The sequence below is a fragment of the Pezoporus flaviventris genome, unplaced genomic scaffold (genome assembly GCF_033815535.1).
Source record: "Pezoporus flaviventris isolate CSIRO_AGI_PZ_B2104156 unplaced genomic scaffold, CSIRO_AGI_Pfla_v1 ptg000082l, whole genome shotgun sequence".
Taxonomy (NCBI): Eukaryota; Metazoa; Chordata; class Aves; order Psittaciformes; family Psittacidae; genus Pezoporus; species Pezoporus flaviventris.
This window is the reverse complement of record NW_026892630.1, coordinates 2,540,647-2,554,589: the sequence shown is the minus strand read 5'-3', so window position 1 is coordinate 2,554,589 and position 13,943 is coordinate 2,540,647. Positions and strand designations below refer to the sequence as shown.

Genomic DNA, 13,943 nt, shown 5'->3' with positions numbered 1-13,943 from the left:
AACCAAAGACTGACTGAGCTGGGTCCTCCTGTCTTGCTTTCTAGGTAGGTGAGGTGCTGCCATTCTGTTCACAAATATGGCACTGGAGCTGAGTATACCTTATTGCCATGGTAAATGCTGTGTCCATGTTTCCACTGAGAAATGTTTCCTTTGGGGTTTATTCTGTAACTTGCTTATGCATCTGCTTGAAGTTTGGTGGAGAAGTTTAAGAGAACACGATTTTAAAGAATAATAATAATAAAACATTTCAGCTTCTTTAAACTACAAGAGTATTAAGAAAACACAAGTTAAGCACTTTAGGAAGCTTAAATTTTTATAACTGTTCTGGGGTATTGGTATAATACTTCAAGAAAGTTCTTCTTTCAGTGTACATTTCTGCAAAATGCATAACAATACCTGCTTAAATTCACATTTACCCAGGAGACCAGAACATCTTTGAATTGCTTGTCTGCTTTTTCATGCAAATTTTTATTTATCCTAAAACATTCTAAGGGATAAATAGTATATAGTTTAAAAATATATATTATACTTTAAATATATGTGCAATGTTTGAGAGAATAAAGATTAAGGATTAAGTTTTCTGGGCCAGTATAAACAGAGAGACTTCATTTGCTCCAGTAACTTTTCTCAGATGTACAGTAGTATCTCTAAGATAGAAATGTGGATTCTTTACTGATTATGGCCTGAGATAGATGTGTTCATTATATCCTTTTTGGGATGCAATTTATGGATACACATTGCATTTAGCCTCAGTATGCTGCATTAAAACTCAATATTCTTAACAGTCCTTAGTCTCAGAAACAACTGGAGCTGTGACCCACAGCTGTCTGTTTCCCAACAGGATTTTACACACAGGGATGTTTCCTGACATGAGGAGATTCCTTGCTTAGAGCCTAGAGATGACCCAGCTACAGCCTCTTTGCGCTGAGAGGCACAGGGGAGATATAATGCAATGAAGTGCTACCTAAAGAGCTGGTTTGGGCATGCAAACCTCCCTCAGCATTTGTTCACTTCACTTCACTCAGTATATAGCTGTTTCCAGAGACACTTGCTGCTGTAGATGTCTGGAATTAGCTGTTCTGCTGCTGGATCTCCTGATTTCACCTCGCACATAAAGATAGAATTTTCTTTCTGCTGAAGAGGTGTTATTTTTTTAAGATATTAAGATGTACATGTTTTATTACTAGATCTAATTTAAACTGGTGAATGCAATCACTTGCCTGCCAACTTGTGACTTGATTTTTTTCTGGGTATCCTTGCCCCTTGACCAAACCTGCATCAGATTGGGGTTTTTCCAACATTTGTAAACCAATTCATCTTACTGTTTCTTTACTTTCTAATACCACATCTGATCTGGGAGACACTGAGATTCTTGCTGGCTTTGCGATCATTTTTAATTCTTTCTTTTTTTTTTTACTGATATCAACTTCTGGAACAATGGCCAGTGTTGCACAGTTCTCCTGGTTGTTAGTCGAGCTGCTTCTCAACTACTAGACATTATTATTAACTACTAGATAAGGGGAGGTTTCTTTGTTTCTGGTTACTGGTTGGTACAGAACAAGATTATAAAGGATTTACTGAACAAGGTGCCTACTGGCTGAGAAATATGCTGGCAGTCCATGATGTTCATGATTGACAGTGATGAACTCAAGAGGTGCCTGTGAAGTTCCCTCTTAAGATCTATGATTATTTTTGTGATTTGGTATCACTTTCTCCAACAGTGAAAATATGAAGAGGTCAGGATCAGCAGGTCAAACATTAGTCTAGCCTTCTTTAATCTGCCTTTGATTTGACATTCCTAGCAACTCAAGTCATCATTTCTTCCTTACATACTTTGTTGAGAGGAATTAGTTTTGGTTTAGCTTTTGCAGCTGATGCTATCCTAACTTCAGAAAAACCGTCTGCTTCCCTGAGGTTTAAATGGGTGGTAAAGGTGTTATTGCACATGCTAATGATAGAGCTTCATCAGTTCTGAGAAGCTTTTTAGCACATCCAATTTCAAACTAAACCCATTTGCCACCAATGTCTCGCAGTGAATGAAAAGATCAAGGACATCTGATTGAACTCTTTATATAGATTATAGGAACATTCATTTGTTCTCTTGCCTATTAGGGCTACATTTCTATGAATTCATTATGAGATTAAATGGTATTTTCATATTTGGAAAGCAGAGCAGATATTATACAAAAGACAGGACATATTTGATACGTGACCATTAGGTTAAGTCAAAGGACATTAACCAAAACAGAGTGGATCTGTATAATTAATCCCCACTATCGGAAGTAGGTTTAAACAAAATTCATGTAAAAGAATTCATAACTGATTGAATGAGAAGTTCTACATTTCCTTCTGCTAGTAATAATACCATTAATTTAAAAAATCTAGATGTCCTCAGCAACTCTGTAACAATCGTTTGGGGAAAATCATATATTCTTTTCGACCATGCAAAAAGCATATTTTAAACACATATTTTATTTTACACTCCAGCACCAATTTCAGGACAATGTACACATATTGCAATATGCCCAATTAAATGAGACATAAATGGTTCACCTTTCATTTTGTATCACTTGAGCGACCAAGAACATGGGAATTTGGGACAGACCTCCAGGGAAACAATAGATTAAAGCAGGAATGAGGAACCCAAAAGATTGTACTCTCCTAACAGCATCTCATTGCTAAGCTGAGTCCTACACATGGTACACAGTCCTCCCATTTGCTGGAATAAAGGACAAACCCAGTACCTTTTCTAAGTAATTCTGTTTCCTGCTGCTGAGTCAAATAACATCTTGCTGTCTGCCAGAAAGGATCTATTAAACTCAGAGCCACTCTTTTCTCTATTCTGCAGTTTAGCTTCTATCCTTATGCCCTATTGCTACATAGGTATAATAATTACACAATTTAACTATCATTAACTATATAATATAATAAATAACTATAATATAATAAAATAGCTATAATAATTAACTATATACAGAGTTTATATAATCCTTAACAGAGTCCATTGTTAGAAGATCTTCATATTTCTCAGCTGCTTCTTTTTTATCCACTGTTCGTAGGTGGATCCCTTTGTAATCCCCTCCAAATTATACCAAACAAACTTCAGAACTTTAAAGTACTCTCTAAGTAGAAATCTAGTAAGTTCACATGCGGCAGACAACTCATACAATTAATAACCTAAGTATTTTTATGGAGATGTAGGATTCTTCACATCCAAATGCACAGGGTTTTTATCCTGTCTGCTAAATGCAGCTCCAGAGGCAAAGGGAATGGAAAATGGATATCAAACTAGCTGGAAAGCCACACAGAACAGTAAGCACCTTGGACAATGCATGTAAAGTAGCTCAGATACTTACTTATTTGTTTGCAACGGTCTCCCAAGCAGCTTCTCACTAAGGCAATATTTTAAGCGCACTGCAACCTTTGGAACCAAAGAGGTTTCTTTTTAATAGTAACAATAACCAACAGCAATAAACATCACAGGTCAGCATCCTAACTCCCATATGACCAACACAAAATACAACACTGGAAGCTGACTTTGGGAACATTTCAGCTGTTGGAAGTCAGAATATTTCTATATCCTCCAAGAGAGTTGCACTGATTTTTATCACCTAAGAATCTGACCGTTGTAACACAGTATACACAAAGGAAACCTAACATTATATCAGATAACTGGTTAACCAGCCCTTTGCTTTTCTGTCTCCTGTCTCCTCAATTGCTGCAAGCAATTAAGTGCCCACCACTTGTTTGAACAACCAAACCAAAATAATTACAAATGCATGTTGCACTACAACAATTGCATATTAACAAAGGCTTGGGGCCAATTAATCATTACACCATCAATATCTAATTTGCATAAAACTATCCTCTTTAAAGACTCCATGTTTGGGGTGACAGGGTTACCTCATTGATTATGCAAATTCCCCATCAAGCTTTGCAGAAGCAGTCAAAAGAAATAAAAAGGATGTTGCAGCCAACATCCTACAGCCATGAGGCAAGACAAAATTGGGGGAAGAAAGCAAGCAAGCAAGCAAGAAAACTGAAAGGAAGCAAGAAAGAGAAAAGCAACATAGACTTCAGTGTTAAAAGGCCGCAGCACAGCTCAGGCTTAGAAGAATAAGGCTGTAAAGAAACCAAATCCAGAGTAGCTCAATGAAGGCAGCAGTGGTGGATTGACTTCTTTACAGCCATGCCATGTCATAAACCCTAGTCTCAAAATCGTTTTCTATTTTACCTAGAGCTTCCTTAAAGGCGCATCCTTAAAGTAGATATATGTTATATAAGACAAATATACATGTCATATAAGACAAACCAAAGTCCTACAGATGAACCCACCAATAATAAAATGATGCATTCCCCCTATGATTTGGGACATTCATTCGCATGAAGATTTTCTCTGGAAAAGCACTATCTTCTTAAATTAGCAATTTTCTCCTTGAATCTGATGAAGAATTCTCACACTGACTGTGGGTGACAATTGTAATTATAATGTTTTCCACTTGCACAACTAGGCTGTGAAATGAGCAGGCCATGAGCTCTAACCACTTTTGCCTGGCTCTGCAGCAAAAGCCAAGGGATCTGTTGTGCTGCAACATACAACCCAGATTCCCCAAAGTCATGGCCATGGCACAGCTCGGTGTCACCAGTTAGCTGCTGGGACAAGGCAAAAGGAGCAAAGGACTCTCTGTATCTGGACTCCATTTTCGGGGTGATACAAGGCAAGCCAGATTTGCTTTTTTATCCAGACCCGTGCAAAGTGGGAAGTACTGTATGGAATTCTTTTAGGAATCTTTTTTCTTTCTGAGACTGGGAACTGGAATAAGCAGGCCTCCTACAGGATAATTAAGCCCCTTTCTTATGGTCAGAGAAAGGCACAGCAGGCAGATTTATCTTTCCTCAGAGTTAGAGAACAAGCCTCTAACATGGATACAAAAAAAAACCCTCATCTCTGAAAGGCAGGATTCACTGCAGTCACATGCTTTTAGTGCTGCAGTATGGTAGACAGCAAGACATAAACCAATTTGACCAGGTTTCACTCTATCCAAAGTACATATACCTACAGAAGAGGCCAAATACTTGGAAATTCAAAATAGCAAGCGTCCAAGAAACAAGGCCACTGAGTAGGGAAAGCAGAAGACTTCCCACAGCAAGTACTGTAAAAAAAGCACCAGTGTAGCACACAGTATACCTGCAACGTACTTCAAGCTCTGTTTTCCATGGAGGGCTTTTCAACACCAAAATGGGGGACAAGGTGAAGAGAAGGGAGTTTAAAGTGCAAGCTGCACTCTCTGCTCCAAAAAGCACACTGTGCTGATTCAAAAAAAACATTTTCAAAAATGCCTGTGGGTAAATTTGAGCTGCCCACAGCTCCCCAGGGGCAGTCGAACTTGCTGTCGAGCCATTTATGTGGATTTCAGTCAAATTCTAATTTTAGTGTTCATTAAACATGGGTAATTCCCAAGCCAATCCCTGCATCACCTAGTATACATAATACCTCTACAATATAGGTCATCCTAGCTTAGAAAACACATACAGACATCAAAGTGCAACCATTTCATTGTAAGTATTAACTTTATAAATAATTATGAACTTCTTAATTCTTTACAAGATGCTGTATAATCACAAATATTTAAAAAACATCACAATAGGAAGATGTGTGGGCGGTTATGGTACATAGGTATACATGTATACAACCCACCCACACATGTGTATTAAAGCAAGCAGAGAGGTCTAAATATACATGTGTCTGCCTACCTGCGGCAGAAGGAAGGATGCTTCCCTGAAATGTAGGCTGCTGAGAAGAAAGACTGGTTTCTGTTTCAACCAAAAAACAGCCTCAAATCTACTGGTCTGATAGGTGTTGCTCTCTCTGTCCTGATCGATGTTGTTCTCTCTGTTCTCTACACAGCTTTTCTGTGCAGGGAGGTCCAACCAGGCAGTATGCTGGTTTCAGGTTCCTTTGAGATGCTACGGTTGCAGTAGGGTGCAGTAGCAAGGTTTTGAGTATCCTGCATCAAAGTTCGGTGCTCGTGGATCCCTGGCAGTGTTCAAGGCCAGGTTGGATGGTACTTGGAGCAACCTGGCCTAGTGGAAGGTGTCCCTGCCTGTGGCAGAGGGTTCGAACTGGATGAGCGATAACGTTCCTTCCTGTGACTCTCCACAGAAGTGTATGAGGTTCAATCATATTCTTCCTTTCCCATTCCCCTTACCATCTCCAGCCCTGTGACACTGAGGCTGCAGGACAGATGCTCCACTCTGTGTTTTTAGCAAAGTGTAACACTTCTTTTGTTTGTCACAAAAGAAGCACATGTTTATACCTACCTTTTGTGTGCGGCACTGGGGCTTGAGAGAGACTTACACTTTCAGAAGCCACCTGGAACTTGAGTGAACAGGTTGAGCCTGATTACTGGAGAGGGGATCATTCTATGGCTCTACGAAAACAAAGCAGAAAGGAGATAGCTCAGCATGAGCTGATCTAGATTATGCCAGAACTCATAAAATAATTAAAACTGGATGATTATTGTTGAACCAGACAACTCTGACACACAAAGCAAGAAAGAAGTAACACCAGAAGTAAAGACTGTACTGAAATTAACCCTACAAGAGGATACATTTCCCAAAGGACACAGACACAGCATTTAGTATCAAACACTGCTATGTTATCAGAAGCACGAACACCTCCAGTGAACCTCAGAGATCTCCAAAGATGCTGTCTTGAAGCCAGACAGGGCCTGGATTGGGAACAAAAGGATCTCAGAGCAATAACGCAATTGAGCCCATTTTTTGACAGCTTCAAAGATGGCCCAAAGAGCACCCACAGGGCTCAGAAGCCCTGCCCTCAGCTGCTGCTCTGTCCCACCAGAGAAGGTGGTTGTAGAGTCCAGCCTGGCTGTGCACACATTCAGAGTCACTCTGCACTGAGCGGCTGGTGCACACATATGACCCAGGTGACTGCTTCGGATGGCCCCAAAGAGAAGACCCCTCTGAAATAAGTCACCGCAAGAATCATTTATTGTTTCCTTTGAACAACATCTGTTACTAATCTAATAGCAGCATTTTAAATATTCACCCTTGCACAGCATTAACGTGAGAAAGTGGATTAAATGTAGTTTGACTGCTTGTGTTTTAACAGCTCCATAGCTAATGTTGTTTATGGGCTGATGGCTTTTTATTAATTTATATTGATTTTAAGTGCTCAGAAAAGCAAATCCTGATAGAAAGAGCTCGAGCCAGGCAAAGTACTGTTCAGCAGTAGGCACACATCCCCACACAGACCTGCCAGGGGAACTCATTTGCAGCCAGCAACATGCCTGCTACTCTGTACCAGGTCCCCTCACGTGAGCCTGTTTCCCAAGCCAAAGCATACTTCACTTTTCCACAAGGTGAGCCAGCAGTATCCTAGATCAGGTTGGGGTTACCCTGCTTCTCTTAGTCCTGGTCTAACCTAAGAGTGCTTTTAATGTTGCTTGCAAGAACTCAACCTAGAAACACACAGGTCTATATTTCAGAACAAAAAAACAATGGCTATTGCAAGAAAATGGCAGAAAAATAGTAAATTCCTGATCAAGGAGCTGCCCATTCCATTGATAACACTTCTGCACTGAGCAGGCAATGAACAAGTAGCAATTGACACGGAAACCCTAGAGTTGCACAGTTCATGGGCAACTGCTTTTCTATCACCTAGAAGCAAACTCAGACCTTCATTCCATCTTCTCCCTCCAGTGCTTTATAGTTTATACAATTATACCACCTCACCATTCCCAGGCAATTCAGGGTAAATGAGGCTAATCACTGCTGCTCAGTACAGATGACTCTTATCCCTTCTCCAATCTTACTTAGGAAATTGCAGCGGGATTGATTATTTGGGATGTGATTTCAACCCCTCACACTCCTTGCTAGGTCACATGTTGTGGTTTATTTATATCTACCTCAGTCATCCTAAGGACAAGTGGAAATTTGTCAGTCACCATTCTAGGGCATTCAGACAGAGTAAGAGTTGAGCCAAATGGAAAGGACATCTTTAGATTTCTTTCTGTCCCGGCCCTTCACTTGCCCTGGATCTGACTGCTTTTGAGAAGTTATTGGCTAAACCAACCTTGCCACTTACAGTAGTAGAAGGAATGTAAACAGAAAGTTGTGATTGATACAGGGAGCATCACTAATTAGCTCTGAAGGACACAGTTAGGAAAGAAGGAGTCTGGGTAAAATGGAGAGAAAGGAAAAAGCAGCTATTTATGAATGCTAAGTGCGCATAAATAAAACAGAAAACAAATAAGGGTGCAAAAAAGGAGGAGAATTTAAAACTTTAGATAAAAATTAGAAATTAAGAATTGTAGAAAACTGATAAGAGAGGAAAAAGGATATAAGGGTCAGCAGAATTAACAGCAATAAGAAGAATTTCTTTTTAGTATGTTAAAAACATACGAAACCCTAAGAATGAAATGGAAAGATGCCAAGAAAGGCAGATATGTTCACCCACAGTAAGAAGCTTTGTTCAACACTGCAAGAGGCACAAACATTGGCAAATTGACAAATATTTACAAAATATCACTTGCAAAGTGATGAAAAAATGCGTAAGTTCGGCATAGCTGTATGTGTTGAAATGTCACCTTCCACATGAGAAGAGGCAGGCTGATTTTAAGCAGTTCTCAAATATGGTATGCAGTGATCTTTTCAGGCTCTAAAGCCTTCACAGAAACACCACTTTATTAATCTGTATGAAACTTACCACCATCCAAACCAAGTGCTAATGTGAATGCTGTCACAGCTATAAAATAAATTTGAGCCAATGTTAACAGAACACATGAAAAATAAATCTATTAGGAAATCTAGAGTATCTTTCTGCCCCAGTTCTGTGATTAAATACAGTTCATTTTGTCACTTGGTTTTCCAGTTTGTAAAAGGAGGAAAATAAACATCCCTATATAGCAAGTTTCTAAAGTTAAGGAATGATTTGAGATGCTCTAGGATTGGCAGTTTAAGAGTATTATACACGATGCTATGCATTATCTAAACCACCTTTCTCAGCGAAGAAAGATCTACCCATCACATATAAGCACCACACATGTTTCACAGCACTTCAAGGACAGAAGAAGAATAGGGGGAAAAGATCTACTGAGGCCATTTAGATAGTCCAGCAAAAATCAAGACAGAGTATACCCTGCAGCTCCTGACTGTCAGTGGGATCAGGGAACCTCCATCCCTTTGAAAAGCTCAGCTTAAATACTTCTTGGTTTTGTCCCATTAAATCCTGCACAGAAATTAATAAATACCTCACTTCAGTTCCTATCATCTCTGCTTCCCTCTCTTGCTGGCAGACCAATACTGAATTCATTAAATTTCATTAAAATATACATCTGGTTCCTGCTTTTACAAGGCTATGAAATCTATGGGCCTTTGCAGAGCAAAATTGGCTGCTCCATTTAATACGGCCTTTCTGGCATAGGGACACTAGCTGCAAGTTAAAGATCCCCCTTACTCAGCTGACAGTCGGGGGTTTGTGTGGTACAAGAACTAGTTCAGTTGAAGATCATGGAAGATTAAGGTTGGCTTAATGATGGCGAGGTTTGCTGCTCTGGCATATGCAACACTAGAAAACTACAATTCCCATAAGACTCCCTGGCAGTCAGGGTAGAAACAGATTACATGTCAATGGGACCCAAAATGTAATTTGGTTCTAAATACCACAAACTCATGAAGTCCAAGAGGAAACAAAATACTTCATTTGCTTTCCCCAATGGAGGATTAATATTTTTGTGACAATAATGAAATTTCCTCTCAGAAAAATTCCATAAATCATGTTTTCTATTAAAAAAAAAAAAAAAAAGAAAAATTTGTGGTAGAAAGTTCCAGCAGTAATTGGAGGTCTCGTGGGATTCTCCATGCATTTGCCTAGTCTGGTTTCACTCATAAACGCATGGAACTGAAATGAACTGCATTAACACTGACAATTGTTCCTTGTGGCAGATCCAAAATACATCATTTTGACTTGGGACAGATCCTGCTAGGATAGGTTCACAAGGACTTGGCATTCCATCTACAGGCTACAAGGAAGTGATGTGCTTCTCCCTTTCTTTCTCTGAAACCCAGCAGCTGGAGCTCTCACCTCGGGTGTGGAAGATTCAGGTTTAATTCCCACCCCTGTGGAAGTCACAGTAAAAACTCACCTGAGAAGGCACTGTTAACTGTTGGGCACCCACAGGCTACAGGCTGTCACAATCTCCTTGTTAATACTGACAAAATAACTCCATTTAGTAGAAACAACAAGTGTATTGTGCATAAATCTGCACTGCACTTTTGCAAGGCACATATACAGATCCCACTGTAAAGTGAAGGTGAAATGCAGTAAAATCTTACTCTACTTCGTTATTGTAATGCAAAGGAAACTTAGAAAATTATTCTTACCCTGAAAATGCAGAGATTACTACCACCTTTTCAAAATATGCACTTAACCTTATTGGCAAAGACTAAAATATCCCCAACCAGCACAACCCCACTGTACACACAGACACGCTGCCACCTAAATCCCTCTAACTTCTCCTTGGAGTCAGAAAAAGTCATGCCTTTGCCATCCCCATTCAGAAGTTTCCGTACCTTAACAGTGGCTATTTTCCACCTCCTGTGACCTTGAGAAGTGCTGTTCCCGCCAGGCATGCCAATAGTTGTAAAACAGGGAGTGCAGTAGGAAATGGATATGGATAGAGTGAAAGTGATTCTGTTGTCCTTTCACACACCCTCCGTGAGATGTTGAATGTGTTTGAATGTGATCCATCAAGGCATTGATCCCTTGGGGAAGTGGAGATGTGTAAGGAAACTTCAAGTGCTTTCTAACCAGATCTACCTACAGGAGGATGTACTGAGCAGTATAGTAAGAAGATACATATATTATCTATAGTCCCATGTCATGGGACAAGTCACGGCAGAGGTGAGGGGAAATCAGATGTGTTCTGGGGCTCTGGAGGTTATACATTCACTCAAAGCAATTTCTCCTTGAAAAGTAACGAGCAAGCTGCTCTCTGTTGTGATCTCTTCAGCTACCTTGTGTTAAACTCAGCTGCAGGAAAAAGGGAATGCAAGACAGAACAATACTTTTTAACAGAACATTTTACAGGAAACACTGAGGAGATGGTATTCTATCTTAGAGCTGCCAAACTCCACAATTAAAAGAAAAATGCACACTTAACTATAAGAATTTTCTGCTTATGTTTAAGATCCAAAGAATTAAATCAAAATCCTTAAAAGCCATTGCTAAATGAAGGAAACACATGAGCTGGCCCTAGCAGTGAAGTCTGTCACCAACACAGGCTTTATCCAGCTTAAGCCACTTCATTCTTTGATCAGAAAGAGTGGCTTGAGTGGGTTTATTTTAGAAGGCTGGCAAGTGTCTCAGCTAGGACAGCTGCGTGCTCAGAGCTCATCTCTAGGAGTAATCCTGCTTCCCCCTTTTTCCAAACCCCAGGGTCTGATCTTGCAGCGGTGCTGCCAAGTACCAGGAGTTACATTCCGGTCAGTGGGGCTGAGCACAGCAGTAGACATCACACACTTTGGGCTAGTTCAGAAGGTCACTGCAAGCAGCACCATATAGGAAGAGTGAGCTACAGTTTCCCTCATTGACTTCAACCCTCACCTCCCAGGACCCACTATGAGACTACAGACCATGTCAGCATAGGAAGATGCTGGAGAAGGGACCTTCCGAAGGCACTGCCTCAGCTGCACAGTGCTCACCTCTGTTCTCAGTCCTGAATTGTGCACCCCTGACCACCCTCAGACTTGCTGCGCATGGCTCCCATGAGGCCAGAGCTGGAGGAAGCCGCTGCTACCACACTGCGAGCACCAGATACAGAGCAATGGAAGGTCTAAAGAGCTTCTCACTTGACTATAGATAAGGTTTAAGGCTCAGCAATCCACCCCAGTAGCACGCCACATATCAGAGCATAGCCTTAACTGGATTAGACAGAGCACTGGGTTAAGGTGCAGAATCAGATTTAATTGTCACTAATTGCATTACAAGACCAAGGACTGAAGCCTTCTAAAGCCTGCTTTCTCTCTTATCCACCACATGATCTGCCCTGCGTACTGGGGGGGAATTGGAGGAGCCCTAACATTTAACCCTCAGAAACCAACAGCAAGCCCTTTACAATCTTAATGGTGACAGAGTAGGGCATCCCTAACTAGGAAGTGCTTGCAGGATCACACCTGTGTTCAACTTCTAAGGCGGGAGTTATTGAACATGAAACTAAGCATCCTGCATAGCTGCTTTGTGTACTTATTTTCACCAGGATTGACTTTTGGCAGTGATTCTTACTGTTGGTGATAGAGGTCTTCAGTGACGGTGTTTTGGATTTAATTCAAATCTAAATTTGATTGGCTAATTCATCAGTTTGGTTTCTAAAGAACCTGGAGACCAGTGGAGCCCCTAATCATGAGAAATGTGATGCTGCTCTTTGATTATCAACTGGGATCTCCAAGCTCTTTTGGCCTACAAAGCCACAGTTTCTCAAAATATACAGCAACTAATATTTCATTTCATCTGGCAGGATTCCATAAAATGGTTTGGACCTTACACTGCACTTAAACCCTTTGATAAACAGACTGTATAGATTGAACAGATGGTGGTTCAGGAGTTCAAAATGCTCAGGTTTCTAGCCGAACATACAATAACCTGTAGGCAGGAGCAGAATAACATCTGAACAGGTTGGAACTATGTCTAGGATGATCTGTTCTACTTGTTAAATGCTGAGAGCTGGTCTGAAACAGTAACACAGGAGTGGTTGAGATAGGTCTTGCTATAGGAAAAAGCATCCAGTCATCTACTGTTACAGGCAGCTGCACCATTGCATAGCCCTTTTTACAAGCCAGCCTAGTTCCATCACGACAGTAGTTGGCTGATGTGCCCCCATCACTTCATTTGGAGGGCTGAACACAAATCTAATTGCTCTAAGGGACAGATATGGACATTTAATCTAACTTTTAAGAGCACTTACAAAGAAATTGAAGCTTTAACCTACCCTCTTTACCTTTGAAAGGGAGATGCCTCTGGGAAGTCAGAGCCATGTGTGGAAAGGCAAGAGCAGATTGGCTTTTGAGCTGAGGTGCAAAGCTAGAAAAGAAGACAGATTCTGCAGGTTGCCACTGCTGGGTGTGCAGGGTGTGAGCCATGGTTCCCCACAGAACCTGCAACTCCACAGCTTCCAAGAGCACAGAGTTCAAATGCATTCCCATTGGTGAGGCCTGCAGGACTCACTTCAAGCACATTTTTCCAGTGTTTTCCCTTTCCAGGGTACAAATGACCTCATGGAAAACATGACTGGATGGGCAGAAAAGGAGATGCTGAGCTAGCCATTCCTGTGCTCGAGTTACATTCTCCTCTTGGGATTCTGATGCCCAAGACTAAGCTTCTCCTGTAGAAAACGGGCAAGTGTAGCTGCAGGAGTTGCTAATTTCCAACTAGAGGAGTTGAAAACCTTGCACAAGGCTGGGCAATTTGATCCCACAATCTCTCACTCCCTTGAGTTGTCTTTGTTAAGTCAATGGATCTACTTACCCTGGTTACATGAAGAAAGAATACCAGTGCTGAATGGAACTTAGTGGTAGCGGTTGAAAAGGAGAAGGACAACAAAGAACTTCTCATATGCCAAATATTAAACCTTTCATTTGCATGAATACTTTTCCTCCTTACAGGGCTGGATTTTTGACTAGCAGTTGCAGCAGTTATAGTGCCCAGCAGAAAAGCAGGAGTTCTGGCACCACATCACCATAATATAAAAAATATTAACTCAGGCTTAGTAACTGTACAATTTCCTGGTGTTCTTTTAACAATGGGGAGGAAGAAAAAGATCTATGTCAAACATGCACATCTAATGAGTCCCATGACCTGATCTGGAAAAGACTCATCAGGATGCTGAAAAAAGCCAGACCTGAGGCACTATAGAAAGATCTGCTCC

At 40.8% G+C, this 13,943-nt stretch overlaps 1 protein-coding gene and 1 long non-coding RNA gene across 2 annotated transcripts in view; one reads left to right on the top strand and one right to left on the bottom strand.

Annotated features, from left to right (window-relative positions):
* The window catches only part of DYNLRB2 (dynein light chain roadblock-type 2), a 199,497-nt gene that overhangs the window by 71,191 nt on the left and 114,363 nt on the right, over window positions 1–13,943 (top strand). The gene's annotated exons all lie outside the window — the stretch shown is intronic.
* The window catches only part of LOC133280375 (uncharacterized), a 116,293-nt gene continuing 106,451 nt past the window's right edge, over window positions 4,102–13,943 (bottom strand). The window contains exons 3-4 of the long non-coding RNA XR_009747141.1: window positions 6,210–6,431; window positions 4,102–4,464 (exon numbers count right to left, since the gene is read on the bottom strand). This is a non-coding gene — a long non-coding RNA (uncharacterized LOC133280375). The remainder of the gene's footprint in view (window positions 4,465–6,209; window positions 6,432–13,943) is intronic.